This window comes from Anopheles gambiae, chromosome 3, assembly GCF_943734735.2.
Source record: "Anopheles gambiae chromosome 3, idAnoGambNW_F1_1, whole genome shotgun sequence".
Classification (NCBI taxonomy): Eukaryota; Metazoa; Arthropoda; class Insecta; order Diptera; family Culicidae; genus Anopheles; species Anopheles gambiae.
The window spans coordinates 2,668,680-2,694,455 of NC_064602.1; the positions used below are offsets into that span (position 1 = coordinate 2,668,680).

Sequence of the window (25,776 nt, forward strand, 5' to 3'; positions counted from 1 at the left end):
TGCACAGTAGCACTACGAATCCTCCCGTCTTTTCCTTTGAAGACCTCCTGGATTCGTCCTCTTATCCAAGTTCTGCGCTCACCATCCGCAACATACACCAAGTCTCCCTCGGCCACAGGTTTACTTTCGTTGAACCATTTTGTTCTTCTATTCAGGGTAGGAAAATATTCCTGTTGCCAACGCTTCCAAAACTCGTCCGCCAGAAACTGTGTTCGTTGATAGCTGTTTCTTAAGGCGTCTCCTAACTCTGTAGGTGTCTTCGCTTGATCTTGGCTTCCAGAAGAGCTTCCTAAGAGGAAGTGATTTGGTGTGAGAGCTTCATTGTCAGAGGTGCTTTGAGGTACATATGTCAGCGGTCGTGAGTTAATCAAATTTTCTGATTCCGCCAGTACCGTGGTGAGGATTTCATCTGTAAGTTTGCGTCCGTCTTGCAGGACAGTTAGTGCTTCTTTAACGCTTCTAACTAGCCTTTCCCATACGCCCCCCATATGTGGCGCTGCGGGTGGGTTAAACTGCCAAGCTGTGCGCGTGTTTGTAAAGGTTTCCGCGCAGTCATTATTGATTTCACGAAGTTGTTTCTTCAGTTCATTGCTAGCACCAACAAAATTTGTCCCATTGTCGCTAAATATTTCCAAAGGCGGGCCTCGGCGGCAGACAAATCGGCGTATAGCCATAATGCAGGCGTTCGCACTTAAGTCGTATACTAGTTCCAGATGGATAGCTCGAACGACCAGACATGTGAACACTGCCACATATCGCTTTACTTTTGTTCGCCCTACGCTAACCTCAATTGGTCCCAGGTAGTCTATTCCAACTCGACTGAAGGGTCGAACATGCGGAGTCAATCGTTGTTCTGGTAAAGGTGCCATTCTTGGGGCCTGTGGTTGACATTTTGCGATTTTACATCGTTGGCAATCTCTAGCAGCTTTAGACACCATCGTTCTAAGATTCGGGATGTAAAATCGCTGTCGGACCTCATTGACTACCGTCTCGCTGTTTGAATGTCCGTATTTGCAATGGTATTCTTGCAGGATAAGTCTGGTAAGGTCATGACTTTTCGGCAGTATGATAGGAAACCTTGCATCAAATGTAGCAAATGAGGCGTTTGCTGTTCTCCCTTCGACACGAATCACTCCATGTTTGTCGGCAAATGGAGTTAACTTGTAAAGAGGGCTACATCTCTCTATGTACTGCCAGTTTTCGGAAGCTGGTTCATCACGATTGTGAAGTAAAGTTCGAATTTCATCAGGAAAACATTCGCTCTGAGTCCATCGTATAATGTTCCTTTCTGCAACTTCATACTCAGCTTGTCGTAAAGGCACGAATTCTGTTGTTACATTTCGAATTATTTTGTTTGTTACATTCCGGCCTGCTCTGATAGTTTCTATTGCAAGTTGTTTCAATCGTCGACGGCAATTGTTAATGAAACGAGATACTATGGCAACCGTTCGCAGCAACACTCTCCATTTGGAAAACCGGGAAACATCTATTACATTTCTAGGAACCTCGATGTGATGCAACAAAAGGTATGCTCTAAGCTCCTCCTTCGTTTCATAAATATTTTTTTGTTTTGGCCATTGATCTTCAGGAAGGTAGAGAAAATCACTACCTTTGAACCATCTGCCGTTGTTATCAGGTTCAGTGTCCTTATTCCACTTTGTTAAACAATCAGCGACATTTTCTTTTGTTGGTACGTGACGCCATTCTTTTGGTTCGGTGAGCGTCAGTATCTCTCCGACCCGGCAAGCAACGTATTGTTTATAATTGCGATGTTGTGATCGGATCCAGGATAAGACTACCTCTGAATCGGTATGTATGAACTTTCTAGAAAATGTGATCGTATGGTTTTCGCAAATGGAGTTCATCATTCGTGCTCCTAGCAGCGCTGCCAGCAGTTCCAAACGTGGAATGGATTGGCATTTCAAAGGGGCCACTTTACTTTTGGCCATTATTAACGTGCAATGTATTCCGTCTTCCAATTCCGCTCGAAAGTAAGCCACACAACCATATCCTGACTCACTCGCATCGCAGAATATGTGTAACTGTAGTTTTTGCTCAATTGGTATTGAAGCTCCAGCAAAGTAGTGGCGCGGAATTTTGAGTTTACCAATTTTACTAATTAGTTCAATCCAACGCTTCCACTTGGTAAATTCGGCATCGCCCATTGGGTCGTCCCAGTTCATTCCAGCTCTCCACAAATCTTGCACCAGGATTCTTCCGTGCACCAGATATGGAGCTAGCAAGCCCAATGGGTCAAATAAACTCATAATAATGCTTAAAGCGATTCGCTTAGTTGGTATTTGGCTTTTTTCCACATATGGCTTCAAGTCCTCTCTCCATTCAGTGGAATACAGAAACACATCTTCGTTCGGTTTCCATTTTACACCCAGGACACGGTGTTCTGGCTCGGTGTCACACTCAATATTCATTTCGCGGCGGTCGTGACTCTCACCGAGCGCTTCCAGTACTTCTTGATGATTACTCATCCAATTCCGCATGTTGAACCCTGCATTAGCATGAATATGGCGTACTTGTAGCGCTAGACTTGATGCTTCTGCTACTGTATCAGAGCTGTCTAAATAGTCGTCCATATATGTACTCTTCATTATGGCAGCAGCTGCTGCAGGCCATGCGCTTCGATGCTCTTCCGCATTGCGTTGCATAATAAATTGCGCGGAACATGGCGAGCAAGCCGCCCCAAAGGTGGCAACGTCCATGATATAAACGTCAGGTTCAGAATTGGCATCAAAACGGAACAAGAATCTCTGTGCATGTTTGTCATTTTCTCTTATTCTTATTTGGTGGAACATTTTTTCAATGTCTCCACCGAATGCGATGCATCCCTGACGGAATTTGCAAAGCACTCCGGGCAAGAGGGCCAATAAATCTGGTCCCTTAAGCAATTGGGAGTTGAGTGAAATTCCATCAACACGAGCAGCCGCATCCCAAACCAACCTCTTTTTCTCAGGCTTACGCGGGTGTGCAACCACGTTGATGGGCAAATACCATATTCTGGTAAAGGCGTTTGCCTCAAGTTCTTCTGGGGTAGCTTTGTGCGCGTAGCCTCGTTCAAGATATTCTCGTACTTGGGCATGTACAATGCTCCGTAAGTTAGGGTCTTTGTTAAGCTTTGATTCCAGATTAATCAATCTTTTCTTAGCCATCGGCAAACTGTCGGGCAAGTCTATGATATCCGACTTCCATAACAGACCTGTAACAAACCTCTTTCCTTCGCGAGTAGTGGTTTGATGCAATATTTCTTTTGCCCTTACCAGTTCCGTAGGCTCGGCTATGAAAGCGGACTGAGCCCCTGACTCTTCTAGAACAAAATACTTTCTTATTAATTCGTTAAGCTTTTGGTCTCGATCAGCCACACTATCATGGTGTGCTAGGAATTGTCCTGTTCTAAGATGGTCGTCACATGGACCATACACTGACCATCCTAGTGCACTTCGCACCGCTATGGGTTCCCCCGGCTCGCCTATTCGACTCTCAATAGGGGCTATTAGGTTGATGTTGTGTAGACCAATGAGCACTTTAGGTTCAGCAGGGCCATAATTCAGTACCGGAATACCTCGAAGATGTTCATACTTGCTTATCGAGCAACGATCTAGACCCTGTACGGGTAGCTTTAAACTTTGTACTGTTCGCGCTCCTACAAGCGGAAAATTAGTGTCAACGCCTTGAGCAGATATTTTCAGATTTACGCGCTGAGATGTCGGTTCAGTTCGGGTCACATCTGAAGTCCATGCTAATTGGAGTGGTTCCGTAATTCCTTCAGCTCCAAGCTTTCGTGCTACAGAGGACTCGACTAACGTCAGTGACGAACCTTCATCAATGAATGCTAATGTTTCCAACTGCTTATCGCCATTGTACAAGGTTACGGGTACAACTTTAAACAGTGTGGACTTAGCGGGTTTGTTCTTTTCGTGAAACTGTATTATGGCTTGTGGCACATCAACTTGATGAAGTAAAGTGTGGTGATCATCTTTGTGGCACCCATTAATATAACATCGGTACCGCGTCTTGCATTGCTCTATCGAGTGATTGTTTAAACATTTACGACAAAGTTTCAAACGTTCGACAGTTTGAAGGCGTTGTATGGGAGACGACTCAATGAATTCGCGGCATCCACGTACTACGTGTTCAGTACTAGAACAAACAAAACATTTTCTAGGTTCTAGTTTAGTAGTGGTAGAACCCTTCGACGAATCATGAACGTTTACATGTCCCTTCACATTTCGACCAACTTTTGCTTCGACTTGGCCATGTTCTTTTGGGGTCGGTAAAGTAGCTACTCTGCTTGCTTTTGTAACTACTTTTTTCATATACATTCCAAACTCCTTTAAAGTTGGCTCCTCATATTTTTCACTAAAATCTGACCACTCCATTTTGTAAGCAGCTGGCAACTTTTCAACGAGTTCATCAAGCAATGTCGGATTGTTTAAGTGCGATATCATATTAGCGGCTACGATATGGTCACATAGTTCCTGCACAACTAAGCCAAATCGTATTAACGAATCAAGCCGATCTGCTCTTGGTGCTTCTGCTCTACGTACCTTAGTCAAAAGGCTCTTCAATAACAGTTGCGGTTTGCCGTACAATTCACGCATTGTTTCGATTGCTGCTGCCGTTGCGTTAGGAAATCGTAGCTTCGGGCGAATTAACTCACGCGCTGGACCTCTTAAACATTCCTCTAGTCTTATAGCATTCTCAACTTCCGTAAATCCACAGGCTATGGTGGAATCTTCGTATGCTCTTATAAATACGGGCCATTCTTCTGGATCGCCTGAAAATGTTGGAAGCTTCTTCGGCCAAACATGCCTTGCTGCATTTTGTGCAGCGTTAGGGACAATAGAACAAACGGTACTCACCTGTTGCGGGGCAATAAGATGGTAAGATGGTTGCATCTGTTCGGGACGCATTAAGGGGTATGCCGGATCCGCAACTCTAAAATGTGGTTGCTGTTGTACCTGGCTGGAGTAGGCACCATACATTTGCTGCTCCGGACCGGGGACTTGTGCACGTAATTGTACCTGGGCGGGGTACGCACTGGACTCCTTCCTATACGTGTCGCACGACTGCGCGTTGCATCGTACCTGGACGGGGTACGGGCTACATTTATGCTCCTCCAACAAAGGAACATTCTCCTGGGTGTGTACCTGGGCGGGGTACACACCACGTCGCTTCTGCTGATAATCGGGAACCTGCATGGGGCCTTGCACCTGGACGGGGTACACATCACACCGCTGCTGCTGCGAATCGGGAACCTGCATGGGGCCTTGCACCTGGACGGGGTACACACCACTCCGCTGCTGCTGCGAATCGGGAACCTGCACGGGGCCTTGCACCTGGACGGGGTACACACCACTCCGCTGCTGCTGCGAATCGGGAACCTGCACGGGGCCTTGCACCTGGACGGGGTACACACCACTCCGTTGCTGCTGCGTATCGGGAACCTGCACGGGGCCTTGCACCTGGACGGGGTACACGCCACACCGCTGCTGCTGCGAATCGGGAACCTGCACGGGACCTTGTACCTGGACGGGGTACACATCACACCGCTGCTGCTGCGAATCGGGAACCTGCACGGGGCCTTGCACCTGGACGGGGTACACACCACTCCGTTGCTGCTGCGTATCGGGAACCTGCACGGGGCCTTGCACCTGGACGGGGTACACGCCACACCGCTGCTGCTGCGAATCGGGAACCTGCACGGGACCTTGCACCTGGACGGGGTACACATCACACCGCTGCTGCCGGTAATCGGGAACCTGCACGGGGCCTTGCACCTGGACGGGGTACACGCCACACCGCTGCTGCTGCAACACAGCCCGCTGCTGCATATCCATGCCGATAAACTGCTCGCACAGCTGCCGCTCCGAGACTGGAACCTGCTCGAGGTGTTGCTGCTGTTCCATGGCGCGGACCTGCGCATCGCGTTGTGGCTGAGCTAGATACTCACTCTGCTGTCCTGACGCTGTGGCCGGGTTGTTGGTAGACACTCGTTGCACCATATCGGCCGACCGGCTACGCTGCGGCATTCGCTCCTCTTCGCTTTCATCAGGTGCTGCGTTCAACTGTTGTTCCGCCCATTGCGATGTTCGTTCTCTATTGTCTGACAAAGATGAATCACTGTCAAGAGATTCCTCCAAGCGTAGCAATTCTTCGGTGTGCCGCATTTTCATCCTCAGCCGTCTCTCCTCCAAATCTAGAAGGCGTCGCTCGAGCTCCTGGTTATTCTGCACTCTTGCAATTTCCCATGACTGCGACCGGGAACTACGCGAGCTCCGAGCACGAACACTTTTTCCACTAGTATCCATCGATAAAAAATGAAGTTCGCACCGCTTTCGTGAAACTAAATTTTCACGCTTTTATCGAGAAATGAAATTCTCGCACTCAACACTGTTTGGTGAAAAACGAAATTTTCACGCCTTTTTTGAGAATGTTCGAGTAGAATCACAGAAAAAAAAAGGTTTTCACACAAGCACGTTTTTGCAGCTGCTTTATTGGTAATTCACTTATTTATTGTCCAAGACCAAATATATCGCACCAAAACGAAGCGCTCAAAAAAGGCGTGCTTCCTATCCCCCTTTTTTGATTCAACTGCCCGATGACGCGTTAGTTTTTTGGCGCTTTCCCCTATTCTTTCGGGTTACCTGATGGTAATCATCGCTTTCAGCCGCCGCGCACGTTTCTTCTGTTCAATGCCTCGGCAGTGATGCCATCATGCCCCAGTCCCCGCCATCCTATATGAGAGCAGTGGTGCCATCACTCCCGAGCCCGTCAAACATTTTTGGAACGATGGCAGTGGTGCCAACAATGAGTTTGATTTGCTTAGCGTTCGCGGGCTGTGTTGGGGGTGTTCGGACTGCATCCTAATCGAGCCATCTCCGAGCCTGAAAGATGAGCCACCGTCTCGTGACGGAGAGAGAGAGAGAAAGATGGCGCACACTTTCCGCAGTGACCTTTCACAGTTGGCAGCCAACCTCCGAGCGACCGAGCGAGCGGAGAGATATGAGCGATGGTTCCATCGATTGATAGTGAGTTGGTGAGCGCACACTGGCGCACACTGGGCATGCTCGATACTCGACTCTTTCAACGCTCGTATAAAATAAGAAACACATGCTCCGTTGGATCCGCGTGGCCGTGCTGCTTGCGCGCACAATGGGTCGTAAAATCGAAAATTAATTTACTTTTTTTTCTCTCCCAATTCTCGGGAACGACGGCAGCAACGAGGCACCAGAAAGCAAAACCCAGAAAGCCCTAAGCCCCGGTGGTTCCTATTGTTGTTGTCAGGCTGTTCACGTCCAGCCTGTACCGTCGACCCGGCGAACAAAGAAGGAAGGAAGGCTGTCGGACCGTCGTTAATAAATCGTAAAAAAAAGCAACATCTCGTTGAACCTGCACATCATGTAACAAATTCTTCATCATCGTACACGTCTGCCCACCGCCTTTTGGTCGACCTGGTTCTTGGCTACGCCAAGCAGACAACGACGACGACGACGTCGGTGCTGAAAAGCGGTCTAGGCGACCTGGGTGTAATGTACACTACACACCTTCGATCTCTCTCTCTCTCTCTCTCGCTCTGTCTCGGGATGGTTGAACCGAAAGCGTACACAAAATAACACAACAACCCCTTGCTTTCTCGTCATAGACCTTTGCGCATTCCATACACACATTTCCATACACTGAGAGTTGGACAACGGTTGCAGTAGGACGCATTTACGCAGAAAATCGTAAAAAAGCTCCATCGCTCGATTAAGCAAGCAGTAGCCGCACTGCCAGGGTGCTGCCTTCTAAAGGGCTAGGGTAGAGATCGATCCACCACATGACCACAGTGTGTCGTTTCGATCAACAGCCCATCCATTTCGATTGCGTCAACCATGATTCATGGTTCAGGGACGTTTGGAGGGCCGATTCTCGAGCATCATAAAAACAATTGTAAAATGAGGCACGAATAACAAAAAAAGGGACCCAACAAAACGATACACACTCCCGCCGCATGTTGATTACCCGTACTGGGGAGTAGGATTCTCACGAACCCACGAACCAGGTGTACGTTTCAGTGCAACCGGAAAGGATGCACATAATTGTTGAAAACTACACCACGCATAACGAACGACACCGGGGTGTGGGAGTGGGTGCTTTTACCTGCGCGGCCGGTGGAATGCCACGGAATCCACGGTTTAGGAAGGGCCGATGCGATAAAATCAATCTGTCAAACGGCTACAATTATTTGTAAAACCTTTCCGAACCACTCGTGGCCCTTCTATGCTTCTCTTTTCTTTGGTACGTGACGGAATAATTATGCTCAAACGAAATGACAAGACACGGGGTGCGTAGGAATGTTTCACATTTAACGAAAAAAACGTTTTTTATATGACTGACAGTGGTGAAGGTGCTGCACATCACCATTACAAGCGGACTGCAACTTTGCAACAATTTTCAAGCTCAATCAAGAAGGTGTCCTTTCCGGAGGTTTGAATGATGAGGTGCAATCATAATCTTCACTCCTTCGTATCAAATTATTCCCCTGGCGCGATCATTACTGCTGGCACATTCACTTCGCTGCATCAAATGAACACACAAATTTACTACAATAAAAACGAAACTACCAAACCCTATCTCGGCTCGGCTTAACAACCGCTCGGGCGATAAAAATGACTGCCCCAGCGCCATTGTCCTTGTTCCTTTCCTCTTTTTTTTGTTTTGCTTCTCGGAAATCGATTATTTCGGAGGAAGCGCAACCCTAGCGCGTATCTTTTGCCCAGTTTCCGCTGCGATGGTGGTGGTAAGCGACGAACCTCCCCAGACACAGAAAGGATCTTCATTATCTTTACCATCGTGAAGTGTTGATCGTTTCGGCTGGAGGACCGGAAGGCTAACAAAGCACAACCGGCAGACGAAACACTGCTCGGGATCGCTTCATAGAAACCGAGCACATTTGGACACAACCCCGAGGGCAGCCAACGGCCGTCGCCGAAACGAAACAGCCCGGATTCGCCGCTGCTCTCCGGCCTGGTTTCGTTCGGCGTCCACCGAGGCAATCTAGAACTGAACCATGTAATTATAGAACAATCAAAAAGCTTGTAACATTCGGTCCGTGACGTAAATGGGATGGCAAGGATGGCATCCGAAAGCCTGCGCGAGTGATTACCCCGGGGGAGGTTAGTTGGTGTTAGTGAAGGCGGCGTTGAGGTTGGTTCTCTTTGTATCGCTCGAAATCAACCTGTACTGAGGCTTCGTAACGAACGTAGCAAACAAAAAACCTTTTGCAAAAAAAGGAAATCAATCTTACGCTAGTTGTCTAGGCAAACTGATTTTGATATGCTCTTTATAAACGCGAAAGAGAGAGAGAGGGGGTGGTTTATTCCAGTAAACATTCACTTTAAGCCAGTTATTTATCTTTCACAAAAAAACACATTAACGATTTGTGTCACATTCCTTTGCATGCATACCCCTTCATGCGGCGGCCCTATGATGTAACACTTTCTGCAGGCGCATGCACATGCACGGTGTGAGCATAACGTTTGCAGCCCAACCAACCAACCGCCAAACAAGCAGCGCCGTGCGCACTGTGAAGGCTTCACTGCACACATAGCTATGATTCATTCACCGGAGCAAGCAGCAGGCTCGCGGTTTTGCAGCCTCGCAGCGACCGACGGCAAACGTGGTAACGATCATGCCAAATCGATCGAGCAATTAGAACGGCATACAGACACCAGTGCGCCGGTCGGACCAATCGCAGAATATCATTTAGCGCTCAATTTTATCTCTAAATGGTGCACCCCACCCGCCAAGAGCATCTCTGTCTCTCTATTGCTCTCTCTCTCTTTATTTGTTGGTGAAACCCCACACTCTTGGCGTTGCGGGCCCTTTTTTGGCCGTTCATTAAACCATGTTAGGCCAGCATCGCTGAAGCTGGCGGCCAGCTGAATGGACAAAACACTTGACTAATTAGTGAACGATCGAATGATTTCTCGTAGCGCGCGGGGCGACAGCCAAACCCGTCCGTTGGATTTGCAATCCGCCATCAATCGCGGGACAGACGCAACGCGCACAGACAGAAAGAAGGGGAAGCGATGGATGGTGCTGAAGGTGCGCTGCCAATCCACACATGGGTGACGGTTGTCAGGGCAATGTGCAAACGCTTCAACCCGCTCGAAAGCTTCCCTCGCTCTAGGCACAGCGCAAGTGCAGCCGAAGCAGCGAAGGGCGATCTCGCCGACGACGCTACATCGAAGGGATGGAAAGTGGCCAGCGGGACGAAAAGGCAGAGAACCGAAAGGACCATAAAATTTACGATTACTCAAGAGAAATCCACACAAGTGTGCTGCTGCTGCGCGCTTCCTACCTTACCGCCGTGCTCGAGCTGCAGCCGCTTTGCTCTAAACAAATAGAGCCCGAGCCCAGTAAAAGGCAATGTTGACGTTGTCAGCACCAGCTGCAGCGCGCCGCGGCACAGGTGAGATGCAGCGCGCCGCAAGTGCCTCGCAGTGATCCGGGCGGAAATGTACCCCACGAATTGCGCGATCTTGCACGTCGATTAGGACTTGGTCTGTCGGTCGGTCGGCGGTGGCCGTATCGAAAAAGATAGACACGGATGCACTGTGTACTGTGCGGTTGGGTGGTGGGGGTATATGTGTATAAAAAAAAAACATCATGAAACAGGTTCGTCGGCGCATCAACATCAAGCCCTTTCGATCCTGATGAGGTACCATCGCGTTTGTGTATATACATATATGTGGAGCGCGACTGTTTCTTTCCCAGGGCGATTTTTGATGGTCGGAAGCTGCGGATTAATGTTACTTTGTTGCACAGCCAATCGAGTGAATGCAGCCCCATCTCTCCGACCCTTTACGTTGCCACGAACGGCCGGTGGACACATTCGGCGGCGCGTGATGTTGCGCAAAAAAAAAGCCCCTGCAACCCCCGGGCGATGAGTTCAGCGGGTTCGTCGCTTGCTGTTTGAGCGATTTCGTACCAAATCTTTCTCGTACCGGTCATCAACGTGTCGAACAATTCGCATGATCGCAGCATGCCTCGAAACAGGCATGTGTGTATATGTTGTCTTGAGTTTCGCGCTTGGGGAAAGGTTATATAATTACCTTGCACCACCGTTCACCGCTCTGCTGGAATCTTTTCTTTCTGTGTGTTTCAAATTTCTTCCACAAAAACCGCACTGCTGGATGCCACGGTAAATATTGGCGTTGCACAATTTCTTCCTCCAATGCGATCGGAGGCCACCGGGTAGATGCTGCAACACTAGCACTGCATGTGAACGATCGCTTTTCGATAGGCTTAGTTAACAACTACCCATTATCACTGCATGGATTCTTCTAGCCTCATTTTCACTCACACGCAACATTTACAACATTTGGCTTCGCTCGTTCGCACTAATCGCGCACTGGTGCGAATTAACACTTCGTCAGCTCTTCGTCAAGGGCAGGGGCTTGGCTTCTAAGCCAAGAAACAAACGGCCATTGCCATCGGACACTGATCACCTTTAAGCCACCGTTTCAAATCGTACCTCGACTTTCCGTGCGTCGGAACGATCTTCGATCTTCACAGCAAATCGGGTGGGCAAATCTCGAGAGCACTTCACCACCAACACCAACACGCACACATTACACAGGATCTGCTTCTGATGCTATTGATTTGGCACCTATTTTCACTCGCCCAAGATGTGATGAGCCTTAGAGCGTTGGGCTCGCGCGGGCGGTTTCTTCCATCGGGTTCACACTCCTGCTCTGTTTCACTAATTCACTGCTGAACAAACTACAGGAACTTACACTTGCAAAACACTACCACCACTCACACATCACATTTGCATCACACGAAACACCGGCGGTCGGCCGCCACACATCCTTCAGGCAGCATCAACCTGAAAAGCAGCAAGTGGAACGCTCAAGCAGCCACACTTTTTTCCTCTTTTTTTTGCTTATTTTTCACCATTCCCCCCTTCCCCCTTCTCTCCTGCCTGATATTAAGCTAGCCGGGACTACCCATTTGGCACACAAACCACGCACAAACACTACTCTCGCGCTTGCTCTTTCTCGCCTGCCATCGCTTGAAATCTTGCTCCCTCTTTCTCTCTCTCTCTTGCTCCTTCCTACTATTACGCTGGTGTTGGCTACTGCTACCGCACGCACGTATCACCAGACCCTCGGCTCGGGAGCGTGGTCTGGCCAATTTATTATTCTTCCTTGCCCTTCCGTTCTTCCTTTCGGTGACAATCGGCCGCAAATAACTTGCGCCACGACGGCGACACACAGGACACAAGGGTTGGGGAAGAGAGCGGGGAGAAAGGAAACTGGACCTGCGGGGTGGTGGTGGGCCTGAAACAAGGGACTGCGAGATGCGAGCGCGCAAGGCGGCAACGGAGCAGCGAAACAAGCGGCAACAGGCGGCGGAGCAGCAACTAAATGCAAAAAAAAAACAACAAAACCGGTGCCCGAAGGAAGGCGCAGCAAGAGCGGCGAAGAATACTAAAAATAAATTTAATCTCACTCCTCACTTTAATCAAACGTAAGCAAAATCAGAATGTATCCGAAAAATTTTGTGATTAAAATTCCTATTTGCAGCTACAAAAATTTCCTTTTAAAAAATTCTTTCTCGTACTCCACGCGGCCGCCCGACGAGCTCGGAGATGCTTCTTGCCGCTGCTGCTGCTGCTGCTGCCATGTCTGACTGCTGCCTCTTCCCGTGCTGCACTCGAGTTTGCCTCGAGCAGCGCGAGCGCTCCTGCTGCTGCCTGCACACACCCGGAACAGTGCGCGAGATCTGTTTTTTTTATGTTGTGTGTGTCTTCTGTTGCTTATTTTCCTTAATTTCAACCTCAACCTGCAGCGCGTGCACCTTGCCTTGCTGGCCGACGCAGCAGCAGCAGCAGCATCGGGTTTCGAGTGTGACTCCGTTGGTATGTTTGCCGCCGCTGCCCGTTGCGCCTTCGCCTTCGCACCCAGCCCAGCAGAAAATGCACAGCGAAAAGCGCAATTTGTGTGTTTTGTACGTTCGCCTTCGTTGCTTTGGATTCGTTTTCATAGCATGCTTTGTTTGGCCGCGGCTGGTCATCCGGATGATGCTGAACTACCACCATTCACATTTTCGTACACGGGGTTTCAAATCACAAAACAGCAGCAACAACAACAGCACCACAACAGTGATCAACTCTCACAAAACAAACAAACCATTTCATCGCGCAGCCTCACTCACTCAAATTGAGGTTATCCTTGTTATTATCACGAGCCCAGCGGCCATGGCAAGATAGTATCACTACTCGATATTCACCTTTTCTTCCCTTGCACTACCGCACCACCACCGAGCGTGGTACTAGATCAAGCACGATCTATTTACACAGCGCCTTCTGCCGGAGTGGCGTGGTACAGCCCGTTTTCTAGTTCATTGGCTCCCGTTACCCCGTTGCTAGCAGGCTTTCCATGGCACCGGATATCACAACAGCGCGGGCGCGCGCGCACTCGTACTCGGGTTCGTCGGCTGCTGCAGCGTTGAAGTCTCTCGTTTTTGACCACGCTCTACAGCCGCGACACGTCGTGCGCGCTCGCCTCGTTCGCTGCGAAGCTGTTGCTCACCTCTGTTTCGTTCGATTCGAATCGAATTGCGTCGATTTCGTGGCACTGTTTCACTACCACCGTATTTGTGGTAAATCTTTTTTTTCCGTTAACCGTGTTAAAACGAGATACTGCACTTATTGCGTCTAACAATCAACGTTCGATATTGAGGATGATGATCACGGGTCAGTCTCAGGCTGAACGCAAAAATGCACACAACGTAGGTCCGCGCGCACAGCGTCGTTCGGTATTTCAACACCTTCGTATTCGGACCACTACTGAACCTGAGGCTGGAGAAAATATTTTCTCGCAGCAGAAGACAATCGTTCCATTCCCTCTCGCTCCAGTACCCCGGGGTTCCTGCTCCGCTCCAGCACGCAAGCTGGCATCAATACACACACACAAAAGCACACACACGCAATTCTACCACCGAGAGCAAGATCTCTCACGCTCACTCCCACAGGAGTGCGGCGCTATGCTGCTCGAGAGCGAGCTAGACGGAAGACGCGGACGCGGTTCCACGCGTGTGGTTGTGTTGGTGTCGTCGTTGGACCTGCTACGGTGAACCGGGAATGTCTTGAGATCTGTGGGCCGTACTTCAATTCGTTTCGTGCCCTCCACTGTGCACAGTTGTGTGTGTGTGTGTGGGTCTATGTGTGAGTGCATTGAGAGAGCTTCATTCCTTGGGCATCACCGCAAACGGAGCCAAGGGGTTTGGGAAGGAAGCGACTTGAAAAGCCAGCATACAACCGTTCCTCTCGACCCTACCGCACCGTTGTATGTCAGTCGAGGTACGTAAGGTGTATGAGCTCTCTGCATGGATGGGAGGATCGAACAGAACCAGAGGATGGAAACCGATCCACCTAAGAGGCGTAGGTATTTGGCTAACCTTTGCAGATGTTTGGTGTATTGTAGTGACAGTTCTATCTACCGCACATCAGCTTTTTATGGAACTTTACTGCAATTTGCACAAATTTTAAATAATAGAAAAATTCACTTTAAGATTATAATACTGATCTCCTCATGTTGGGACAGAAAGTCCACTTTAAAGCATCTCGATCGTCCCGAACATTAGCAAAGTTAGACCTCCTTCTTTCATTTGTCGATCAACCCTCAACCCCCAGAGTTCTCTGTTACTCTCTATCGCACTCTTTCTCTCACGTTTATCTTTCCATCCCTCTCTCGTTCTCTCTCTCTATATTACTCGAATCTCTTGTTGTAAGATCCATTCGTTGGGAGGAAAACAAAAGAAGTCGAAAAAGTAGTCATTAGCTGGATATGCTGTTAAAATGTTCATTCTATAGGTATGCGTCCGATCGCGACCCTTCGCCTGTGTGAGTGTGTGTGTGTGTATTTTACACGGCTACACACAAAGAGAGCGTTCGAGATGCAATCGTTGGGGTTGGGGTTGCTGCGCTGCCGGTGGTGGGGCGGCTATAGCTGGCTGTGTGTTAGTATTGGGGGCTGGAAAAATAAATGTTTCATGACCAGTTTTTCGTTCGGGTTCGGGCAGCAGCAGCAGCAGCAGCACCACCAGCAAACAGCACACGGTATGCCGTATGTATGCCACAGCGCGATCCTGAGCAACGATCGTGCTGTCGACACTTTTTGCTTTCGGTTTGGTGGCTTGGAATGCGCACGCAGACAGACCCCGACTATAAACAGACACACAGAGAGCCGCACAGCGGGCTGCTGGGCGAGGGATACGGTTGGGGTAGGAAGGGTAATGCACTACACCTGAATGTCCTGTCCACCGCGCATTACGTTGTAAACGAGAATCTTCGGGCAAATCGTTTAAATTGAACAATTTCGGAACCATTCCACATAGACACCTTCCTTTTTTTGTGTTAAATTTCGGGTCTTTTTTTGTCTGTGGTCCTATGCGTTTGGGGTGCAAGGCGAAACAGGAAAGGGCGAACTTCTAGAAAGAGAAGAAGATAAAGAGAGAGAGAGAGAGAGAGAGAGAGAGAGAAAAGGGGAAAGAGAGACGAAGATCGAGATAAAAAATACTATCCAACCTGTCCACATGAGACACGCACACGCTCACACACGATCCCTGTGTGTACGCGATCATAGCCAACTCCAAAACATCGATCTTGCCCCATCTAAACAAGTTTTGTTCGTTTTTCATCTCCTACCCTTCCATCTTTCTTCACACAAACACACACATGCGCACACGCTGCTTCCCTTGCGCGACTTCGGCATCCCGCATTGCGATGGACAACATTTACCTGAGATTGTGTGGTTAGGTTTCCCAGAAACAGGTTTCCCCTTTGGCACAGGTAAATGATGATTTAAAAAACAAAACTACCGTCGAACCCTTGGCTCGACACCAACACCACCACCACACACACACACACACGCGGGCCACACGGCATCAGATACGCATTAGATGCGCATACTCTCTCGCCGCTGCCTCTCACCGCCGCTGTCCCGCTCACGCTCTTGCACCGCGCTAAACTGTGAGCGGGGCCGTTTTCGAGGCAGCAGCTTTTCGAATTTGGGTTCTGGGCCGGGTTCTGGTTCTGGTTTCCTGGAGCCTACACACCAGCGGTGCACTCGGGCGACGCACGCTGTATGAAATACATTATAATAAATGAATACATGTATCATTATTACAAAACTGTTTCGGCACCGACGCCCACCCTGCATTCCATTCCTTGTCGTTTTCGCCGTTTTCGCGCTACCCTCACCCCGTTCCCCCTTTCCGTGCTACGCCAAGGGACAAACGACGCACTGGCCACTTGCTCATAATCTACTTGATGGAGCACACTATTTCGATTGACATCTTTTGCGGGCCATCCTTTGCAGCAGTGCTGACGAATGAGGAGTCCGCAGAACTGCGGGATGGGTATGACAAACGTCTGCTCCCTCCCGACATTCCAACAATCTTGCGGTTATCGTCGACGCGTCGTTTAAAAGCCAATATACATACACATTCAGCAGTCAATAAGTAATCGCTTTTATTAGCTCGGCATGATGATAATCGCGGCTCGGCAAATTGAATTTTGCGAGTCCCCGCGCGCCGCCGCTGTATCCGGAGATCCGATTACGGGACGAGCGCGCTCGATCGGTAGCCTCCAGCGGCCAGCCAAAGTCGATTGGTTCTCGCGCCTGCTCGTCCTTCCCCCCTCGCCCACTTGTCTTGGTGCGAAAATCAGAGACGGGAGATAGAAAGAAATAAAAGCGTGCAACAAGAGAAGAAAAAAAAGCGCCGTGCCTTCCCGAACGTTGGACTGTGTGGTCTCATCACGCTTGGTTTACTACATCCTTGCTAGAGAAAGTGTAAAGTGTATGATCGTACCTGAATTGCTTAAAGGCATCCCAGAACTTATTACATTGGCAAAGACATTATTCAATACTCGATCGTGCGATGTTAGTACAGCCAAGCACTCGGGATACGGTAGCCCGCCTGCAAGCCCGACCCGGCCAAAGCTGCACGCGTTGAAAGCGCTGCATTTTTTGTGGCCTTTTTTGTGCTACCACTTTTGCGCATCACAGCAGCGGGTCCAACGTTGATGACATTGATGCTGCTGCTGCTGCTGATGATGATGATGGTGATGGGAGACGATCTTGGGGACACACCGATCTGCAAACGGATGGCTGTTCAATAAGTGAATACGTCCAGATTTCACCTACGGGTTCGCCAAAGACACACACACACACATCAACCCCACGGTGGTGGTTCTCTTTTGCTTTGGCTCTTTTCAATGCAAGATCGTCATCATCATCATCGTCATCGTCGCTGTCGTTGGTGGTTGGCGGCTGCTGCATTGCGAATTGCGAGCCTCGCCGATCATAATGCTGCGCGCACCGTAATAATGCCAATGCTGGGACTGGAATCGGACTTATTTCCGCACGGACGGAGAGGAGCGGAGTCGGGGGGGTCGTTGCAAAAAAAAAAAGATGCGAGAATGAGCAGCAGAAGCAGGATGATGAGGAGTAAGAAAGAAAGACGAGGCAAACAGCAACAAAAAACGGCTGAACACTCAAGCTCGAACTTATCATCGCAACAATCTTGCATATGTGGCGAAGTGTGAGAGTTGCCCCATGGGTACATAATTCCGTCCCGCGCACACGGCGTCGCGCTTCCCCCGCCCCCCATCCTTCTCCACCGATTCCCACGAGGCTTCCCTTTTCCCGTTCGCATCGCCGGACGGTGGGTCGTAATCGCGATCGCGTTCGGTTGGCAGGACGGAATTTATAACCTTTCTTCGGCTAATCTCGCTCTCTTCTGGCATGGCGTACTCCGAGGCCGAGCTGGCAGTTGACATGATTCAGCATACAAGCAGCTCGCGCGATGCCGTGGCAGGATTATTTACCCAGGCGCGCCCCGGCACATGCCCGTCTAGTGGCCGGGGCCGGATTCGTCCTTGGGGTGTTGGCGGCACTGGCAGCGTCCCAGAGACATCTTACCAACCTTTACAAAACATTCTGCCTCCCCAGCAAAACATTCCAACGACATGGTCAAGCGTAATTTTTAACACATTTCGATCGACCGATTGCAGGTGAGGTACGATTTTGTGTACCGGGGAGTACCTCGAATGCCCAGGCCACAAAAGGCCACAGCGTTGGTGTAAGGGGGTCTCGCTGGGGTGACGGGTCTGCGGGAGGACTTATAATTATTGCGGCATATGCTCACCGTTCGTCATACTACACTGATCGCGCTAATGGGCCCTTCAAGCGCGGTGCTAAGCCGGTCCGGTCACCGAGTTGTCGGGGTCGACGAGGAGAGCCCAATTTCAGGGAACATGATCTTCACTTTTCTCCGCTGCATGAGCGCTACACACGGCAGCTACACACAGCGCTGATTAGTGAGCAAACAAATGGATAAAAACCACGAAAAAACGTTCTCGGCACATCCTGCTGCTGCGGCGGCGGCGGCGGCTGGCGTCGGCTCGGGCCGGAATTAGTAGCTGCAGGTTTGTTGGAGGAAGTTACGGACGGGACGCGGGACCAATGCTGGAAAGATTTGGGAGAGGGAGAGAAAGAGAGCGAGAGAGAGGGCGGATCAAACAACTTCTGCCGCTACTGACCGCACCGGATTCGACCTCCCGGCTGCAGGGCAGGTATGTGCGGCTGATGGAGGTATGAGCGGAACCGTTTGATCCTTGCGCTAGCGTACCGCTCAGGATCTTCAAGGAGGTGCACATTTTGGGTTCTGGTCCAACACATTTACCAAGCCGTCTCTTCGGGACCAGGGCCCCGGCAGTGTTCGGGAGCGGTACACGTGCAGGCACACATACAGAGGGCCAAGTGCGTCTAGGCAAACACAGGGGGCCGATCAAACAAAACGATGTTTGAAGACATGTAGGGAAATGTTCGTGTCGTCCATCACTCGCCCGTTCGTGCATGAACGAATGCATTTGGGTAAGCTCTAAAGATGTGGTGGAGATCGCGGCACGGCACATAGGCTTGTTTGTTTTGGCACGCTTGAGCGAGCAAAGATTTTGGATGATCTGTGGCTATCGCTGCGATCGCCCGGGGCTTGGCAGTGTTGTGGCGAGGTTGAACAGGTTATTCAGACGAATCGTTCTATCGCTGCTGTATCTCACATTTTCGTGTCATTAGTGTCATCACCAATGCTAACCCCCATTTCCAATCGATTTCGAACGAGATCGTTGCACTTGCAAGATAGCTTAAGCGATCCGACGGACTGGTTGAATCCGTGTCTGTAGCTGCTAGCGAGACCTTCTGCAGTTGCAGGCAATGCTATCTGTTGAGCTTTTTTGTCTCACGATTCTTCTCGAGTGCGCACTGCAACAACAACAACAACAAAAAGACAAGATCAGAAAAGTATAACTCTAGTCTAGTCCCACCCCGGTGGTACTTCCCAGTGTCGATCGAGCCCTCCGATTAGATCCAGAAGATCGCCGTACTGTTTCGAAGGCGATGGAAATCGTCTTGTCGTTGGTGTGCCTTGTGTGCTTCATGCTCTTCCTTCAGCGGCCTGCCTAGAACGCGACGACCACGACGCGCAGAATCTTGCCCCCCCCCCCTCCCTTTGCATCCAAAAAATGGGACAAAAAAAGGTGGGACGGGGACGATCTAGGCAGTCATTGCGATGGCCTCGGTCAGTCGCTTCTCATTATGCGCCGTTGTGTGCACGATGTCGCCTCCCCGTTCCCTCCACTCCGTTTTGGTGCATTCAAATGGGATGTCTGGAGGTTTTTGTTTCCTGCGCCTAAGAGGAGGATCTGTCCGGCAGCACCGATCGACCGCCAAACAATCAACAACCCGGCAGTGAGCAACATCGCGCCACCGAACGACTATATTATTTGGCGGATAAATAGAGAAATATAGCGAGCAGGCCCGTGACCCATATGGCGGTGGTGGTTCAAGGACCCAGAAGGGGAGCGGTGGTTCGCAACCTTCCCCAGTCCAGTCCAGTGCCGTTGTTTTCCAGCTCATCATGCTCGGCTTAATCAAACACGAATGAAGACGAAGCGATTCTGCCGCACCGTGCCAGAAAGGGAAGAGGGGGGGGCGTCGCGTTCGTTCACTGGGCGGCGACCTGCACTGAAAGCAGCTTCATTTCGCTGCCACCGGCGAAACATGCAGCAGCGAATGCGTCCCGGGCATCGCGCGTGCTTCGCCCGCTTTGCGCAACGGGCGAATCGAATGCCGGAATCGAAACGGACTGACCCCTTTCGGTCAGGGCCAGGCGCAGAGATGTCACCACGATTTCGATATTTTCCGAACCCTGGTGTAATTAGTGGACTGTTTATTCATTCATCCGCCCCGTCGTCGGCTCCCTCATCATCGGACCCGCTCCACCCGGGCAGCATGCTTGCCGGGCAACATGGTGGTTAATTTAAATTTTCGTCCACCCCGTGCGGGAGGAGACGTGTGGAAGGGGCGGCACTGAACTGCTGAACACTGCTCGGCGACCCGTAAGGCCACAGCAATGCGCGAATTCAAGGCGCGCGCGAGCGCTCAAGTCGTGTCCATTTCCATTTGCTTGAATGCTTGGCTTTTCTAGGAGGGAAGGGGGGGGGGGGCTGGCGTTGTGTGAGGAGATACTCGCTAGGTCCGTTTGTCCATTTGCGAGCGATATGGCGATTTCCCAAGCCTCACGGCTGCGTTCCGAAATGTAAACTAATCCTCTCTCTCTGTCTCCCAATGCTCCCAAGGAATTGAGGAAGGTCGTGCGGATCGTTCCCGACAAGGGAGGACAAGGGAATGGGAAACACCGGGTGAGCTGTGTGGGCTGTGGGTGGGTAATGATCGGCCAGAAAATTTCCACCCATTGGAATAGTTTAATCGGAAGGTCGGGAAAATAGCCAACGTCTGTGTGAACGCAAAAAACGAAACGAATCAACCCACGACCGGCGATGATGCTGGCTGCTGGCTGAGCAATGTGGTTTACAATCGTGAAACGAGCTGCTGGGACCTCGGGATGATCTTTCCAGTGGGCAATAGGCTCGGATGGGGCGCAACGCGCAAGACGCCCTGTGATGGCGACTGACAAGCCAAGCAAGGTCAGATCGACAGATCGGCGTGGAAAGGCATGGAATCGGCACGAGAGTGCACATCGAGACGCTTCATCGCCGCCATAGAGAGTGAGGCGCGTTTAGGCACAAAATGAGAAATTGCGCTTGTTACCCACATTGACACCTTCAGCGTTGTCTGCGCAACGATTCCTCCCAGTGTGGGTGTGGAAAACATGCAGCAGGCAGCATTTGCATTTGAACTTTTGAACAATTGCTGTCGCCCAAAACTGGGCGCAACAGCCGGGGCGCAACGGCAGCCCCAGCTGCTCTCGGACCTTGGTTGCTTGTAGGCGGGATTGCTATTTTAATTACCAGCATTTCTGGGACCAGCCGTGGTGTGTGCCTAGACGGAAATGGACGCGACGGCTAGGGCATGCCGGGCCACGATGAACATGAGCGTTGGACCCAACGCTTCAATAACTATAAAACACGGCAGAGCTTGCCCATTTGGGAAACCGGGGCTGCAGTTTGCAGATTGAAGCGTCTCGAGCTCTGCGTGTCTTCTTCCACTTCTGCCACTCAACCAGACAATCTTGAAGAACTGTGCAACCGCCTAAAGAAGAAGAGAGCACAGTACGATTCGTTTGTAGTCGGCAGGCAAGAAACGAACCCGAAAGAGTTTGACATTTTTGAATATCTCTAAGTATCGGCCGAGGTTCGAGTTTGGAATTGTTCTGACCATGTATGTATATCAGCAATTCGACAATGGAAATGGCCGACCGAAGAGACACATCTAGACAGCCAAAAGCCGGACGCCCTTGTGGCATGCAACGAGCGTCGTGACTAAGAGACCGATCGCGACGCGCCCGGACGGGTGCATACGCCCAATGCGTCGGAGATTTATTAGTTCAGCGCTAACCATCGCTCCCCCGCGGTTCAAAGCATTCAGATGCGTTCAATCACAATTAGCATATCACGATGCGCTTCCGTGCGGAACGCACGCTGCACGCAACGCAATCGACCAGCAAAGGCACACAAGAAGCAACAACCACAAAAAATACCCACATTTGGTGTGCGGCAGGTGTTCTTTGTGCAAGGGTGTGCTGCGCCTCGGGTTGTAGGCAGAAAATTTGGCTGCTAACGATAATGCGATGAGCCGGATAAAAAGAGCCATAACATCGCACGATCGTAATTGATGGCGGTACCCGAACGGTACCGAACGAACGCCCGCCAGCAGCCAACGAGCGCGAGTAAGCCATCGATCCGTCAAGCCGAAAAAGCTTGGCTGCTTGGTGGCGGATCTCGGGGACCAGATCTGGCCGCCCCGGGCCACCAGCTAATCGGAACCATTGATAGTTATTACCCGGGCGTGTACTGCCGGGCGGTGGGATACGCGATAAGCAAAAACGATCCACACACACAGACACAGTCCGCGATCGGTAGCTGCTGCTGCTGCTCCTTCTGCTGCTCTTATCGCCACGAGCCGTCACTAAAACGTAATTTTCGGTACATTTCAGACACTCGCGCGTACTTTACTCCGGGGGGGAAAGCGGTCACGGCAAGACAAACACATTGGTCACGGTCGGTGGAGGCTCGATGGCTTCCCGAAAGCGGCGTCCTTCCGTGCGTTGTTGTTGTGTCCTTACATCCGTTTTTTTGGGGGGGGGGGGCGAATGAGGGAGGGGAGCCAGACACGGGAAGGCTCAGTATGTGTGTGCTTGGAGCACTCGATTGGATCGATTGATTGATCGCTCCAAACCCGCAAGCGACCGGGACGTATACGGCCGGCCGCTCGGTGCACGATGTTTATGTGTCGATAATGGGCAGCTATGGACCACAGGACAGCTAATGGGCACCTGGGGGGGGGGGGGGGTAAACGAGACAGGGAAATGGATATAAAAGGACGCAGGGAGAGGCGAAAACGGCGAAAGCCCAAGAGAGCGAAGAGTGAAGGATTTTCGGCCCTGGCCCAAACCCAGCCGAGGGCCGCCGAAGCGCAGACAAAAGCGTAATCGAAGACGTACACACCAGCGCACCAAACCAAACAAAAAAGGGCGACCAAAAACGGAAGCAATAAGCGGTAGCCGGTCACCATTATAAAACACCAGATAAGAGAATCAGAACTGCAAAGCGTGCACACAAACATGCATGCAAACGAGTGGTGGAAGCAGGAGGAAGCGAAGAATCGCACAGGCAGAAGGGAGAGATGACTCGCGATTTGGATGCAATCCAAGCGGCCCATGCATGCCATGAGAGGGCCGCCGGACATCGATTTTCGCATTTTCCATTTTCGGACCCCTCTTCAAACGACTTCAACGACGAGCAGCAGCTATAGGACCGACCGAGAGCAGCGGGTGTCCAAAAGCCGGTGGGGGAAAAGCCGGCGAGCGAAATTAATTCGGCTGCGCATTTCGGTCCACCCCCGGCGATGTGTGTGTGTCGTCTGCCTTGCTGGCAAACACCCGGGATGTGCGAAAGGCTCTGCTGTGTTTGGGCTGAGCTCAAAAGTCGATTAAAAGCAAGCCCTGACGAAGCTGCGACCGATTTGCGGGCACGGATTTTGTTGCTTTTGAAGGCTTTCCTTAGGATGCATGTCGACTTATGCGCCTGGGTTACACAGACGCCTGCAGATGATACTCACAGCATGGACGCGTAACCCGAGTTCGGCATCATACAGCTGCTAATGATGCATGTAACGTTGTGCACCAAACACTGAAACCTTTTTACAGACAGACCTTTTTTTGTTAGGAAGAAGAGTATCTTCAAACGGTCCAAAAGACACTCTATAAACTTACCAACTCACGATTGAAAGAACCCATCATGAGTTAATTCAAACCCATTCCAACCAAGGGAAGGACCTCGGACTAACCTCACTTCTCTTTCTCTCTCATACGTGTATATGTGTACCGTTTGCCATTGGGTGAAGTCGCATGAGGCCACACACAAGCCCCGAGCTCGAGGGCAGGCCGCAGCAGTTGACGGCTGTTTGGACGTACGGTGGGTTTTAGTGAATGTTTTAACACCTCGGCCCGTCAGATAAGCGAGCCCGATGAAATCGATCAACGGAGGACGATCGAGGATCTCCCCCCCCCCCCCCCCCCCCTTCCCGCGTAACACCCAGCAGCGCCAGGCCAGCGTCGCCATTTCGCCTTGAGCTGCACAACGCGACCACTGCTGCGCGCAACGAGCCAAACGATTTGGTGCAGCCAATTTGCATAACGCATGCGCATGCGGCTACTGTGCTTCTTGTGCTGTTGCCATTGTATCCATTGCCGTCGCAAGACGAACCATTTGGCATTTTCGGCTATTCTAATTGCTACTCTCGCTCAAGCTTTTTCGTCTTAGATAAAAGAGCACAAAAATCGGGATTTGTTATGGGTTCAAACCTAGAATGAATCGTCCCACCGTAGCAAGGATTAACTATCCGGCTGAGGGGTAATGAATTAAGTCTCGAAAGCCTATGTATAGGCCGGCATGTCCGCGTAGGACGTTACGCCAAATAGAAGAAGAAGAAGAGCTCCAAAGTTTTCTGGAATCGATTCCGGATGGCAGATTCGGAATCAGTTTCTGGAATTGATTCTGGAATAGGCTCCGTAATTGAATCAGAATAGGTTCCGGAGTCGGAATCATATCTGGAATCGAAATCAGCCCCGGAATCGGAATTGGCTCCGAAATCTAAATCGGCTTCGAAGTCGCAGTCGGTTGCGGTATCTCCATTAGAATAGCCGTTTGGGTCCAATGATACTATGTAGTCATATCCGCTAAGAATCCAAACTTACTGGTAAATGATCCATTCTCTTGGAGGTCCCCAGAATGATTTCGCTTCTGAATCTTCTTATCTTAATTCAAAAACTGATACTCATTAAGTAGCGAATTCCAATTCTGGAGTCATTTCTGATACCTTTTCCGGAGCAAATTGCGATTCCCTCGTCGATTCTGATTCCGAAGCCGATTCTGATCTCAGAATCGATTACGGATTCGAAATCGACTCTAGAATTGATTCCAAACACGAAATCGGAATCAGGTAGGTGGGATTCTGTGCTCCCACCACAAGTTTGTTCTTTTGATGCTACTATCATCTGTAATAGTACATGCGATATTGCACCATTGGGAGGTTGGTAGGCTGATATCATATTCCAGTCGGTGGAGAGTCTTAAGCGACCCTTAAAACGAGGTCAACACTAATGCGAACCTCGTCCAGCGAAGCAGCAGCGGTTCATAATCAGCGGGTAATTTGGTGCTCTTAAAAACCAATCAAGCCACCAGCGAGTCTCCTGTAGGCATTTCAGCATTCAGGCTAATCTAGCAGAAGTAGCAACAGGCTCCAATCGTCATCAATTTGCTCACCATCGTCCAGCTTTCGACGAGATCGTAATGAGATCACGAGACCCAGAATCTACATTCCCCGAATTGGGCTCTGCCTAAGGGTCAGTATTAGAGGAAGAGAGAGAGAAGAGAGAGAGACAGAGAAAGAGACAGAGAGGCGTTGGTCAGTTAGCAAGACAAAGTCCTACCTCAAAACAATGGAAAAAGTTAAGCCATACGGAAACATAACATTCTGTCCCTTGGCTGCAACAGACTGCAAGAACAAAGCACACATGGTTTCCCAAGCGCATGCTTTTTTTGGACAAAAAAATAACACACACACCTATAAACACAAATAATCCACAACGCTTCCGACGAAGGACTTCCTACCGCAAAATATAATCATCAAAAAGCTCCAAATTGCAGTTGCGTGCCACGCCCGGCCATCCTCTCTCGCATCTCTC

At 50.4% G+C, this 25,776-nt stretch overlaps 1 protein-coding gene across 2 annotated transcripts in view; it reads right to left on the reverse strand.

Moving 5' to 3' along the window:
* Positions 1-13,872, reverse strand: part of LOC1278050 (protein dachsous) — a 94,998-nt gene extending 81,126 nt beyond the window's left edge. Inside the window, exons 1-2 of one of the 2 annotated variants that reach the window (XM_061658277.1) lie at positions 13,596-13,872; positions 11,112-11,887 (exon numbers count right to left, since the gene is read on the reverse strand). The gene's annotated coding sequence lies outside the window, so the exon portion shown is untranslated. The other variant, XM_061658278.1, reaches the window with a different exon arrangement.
* Between the last annotated feature and the right edge of the window lie 11,904 nt (positions 13,873-25,776).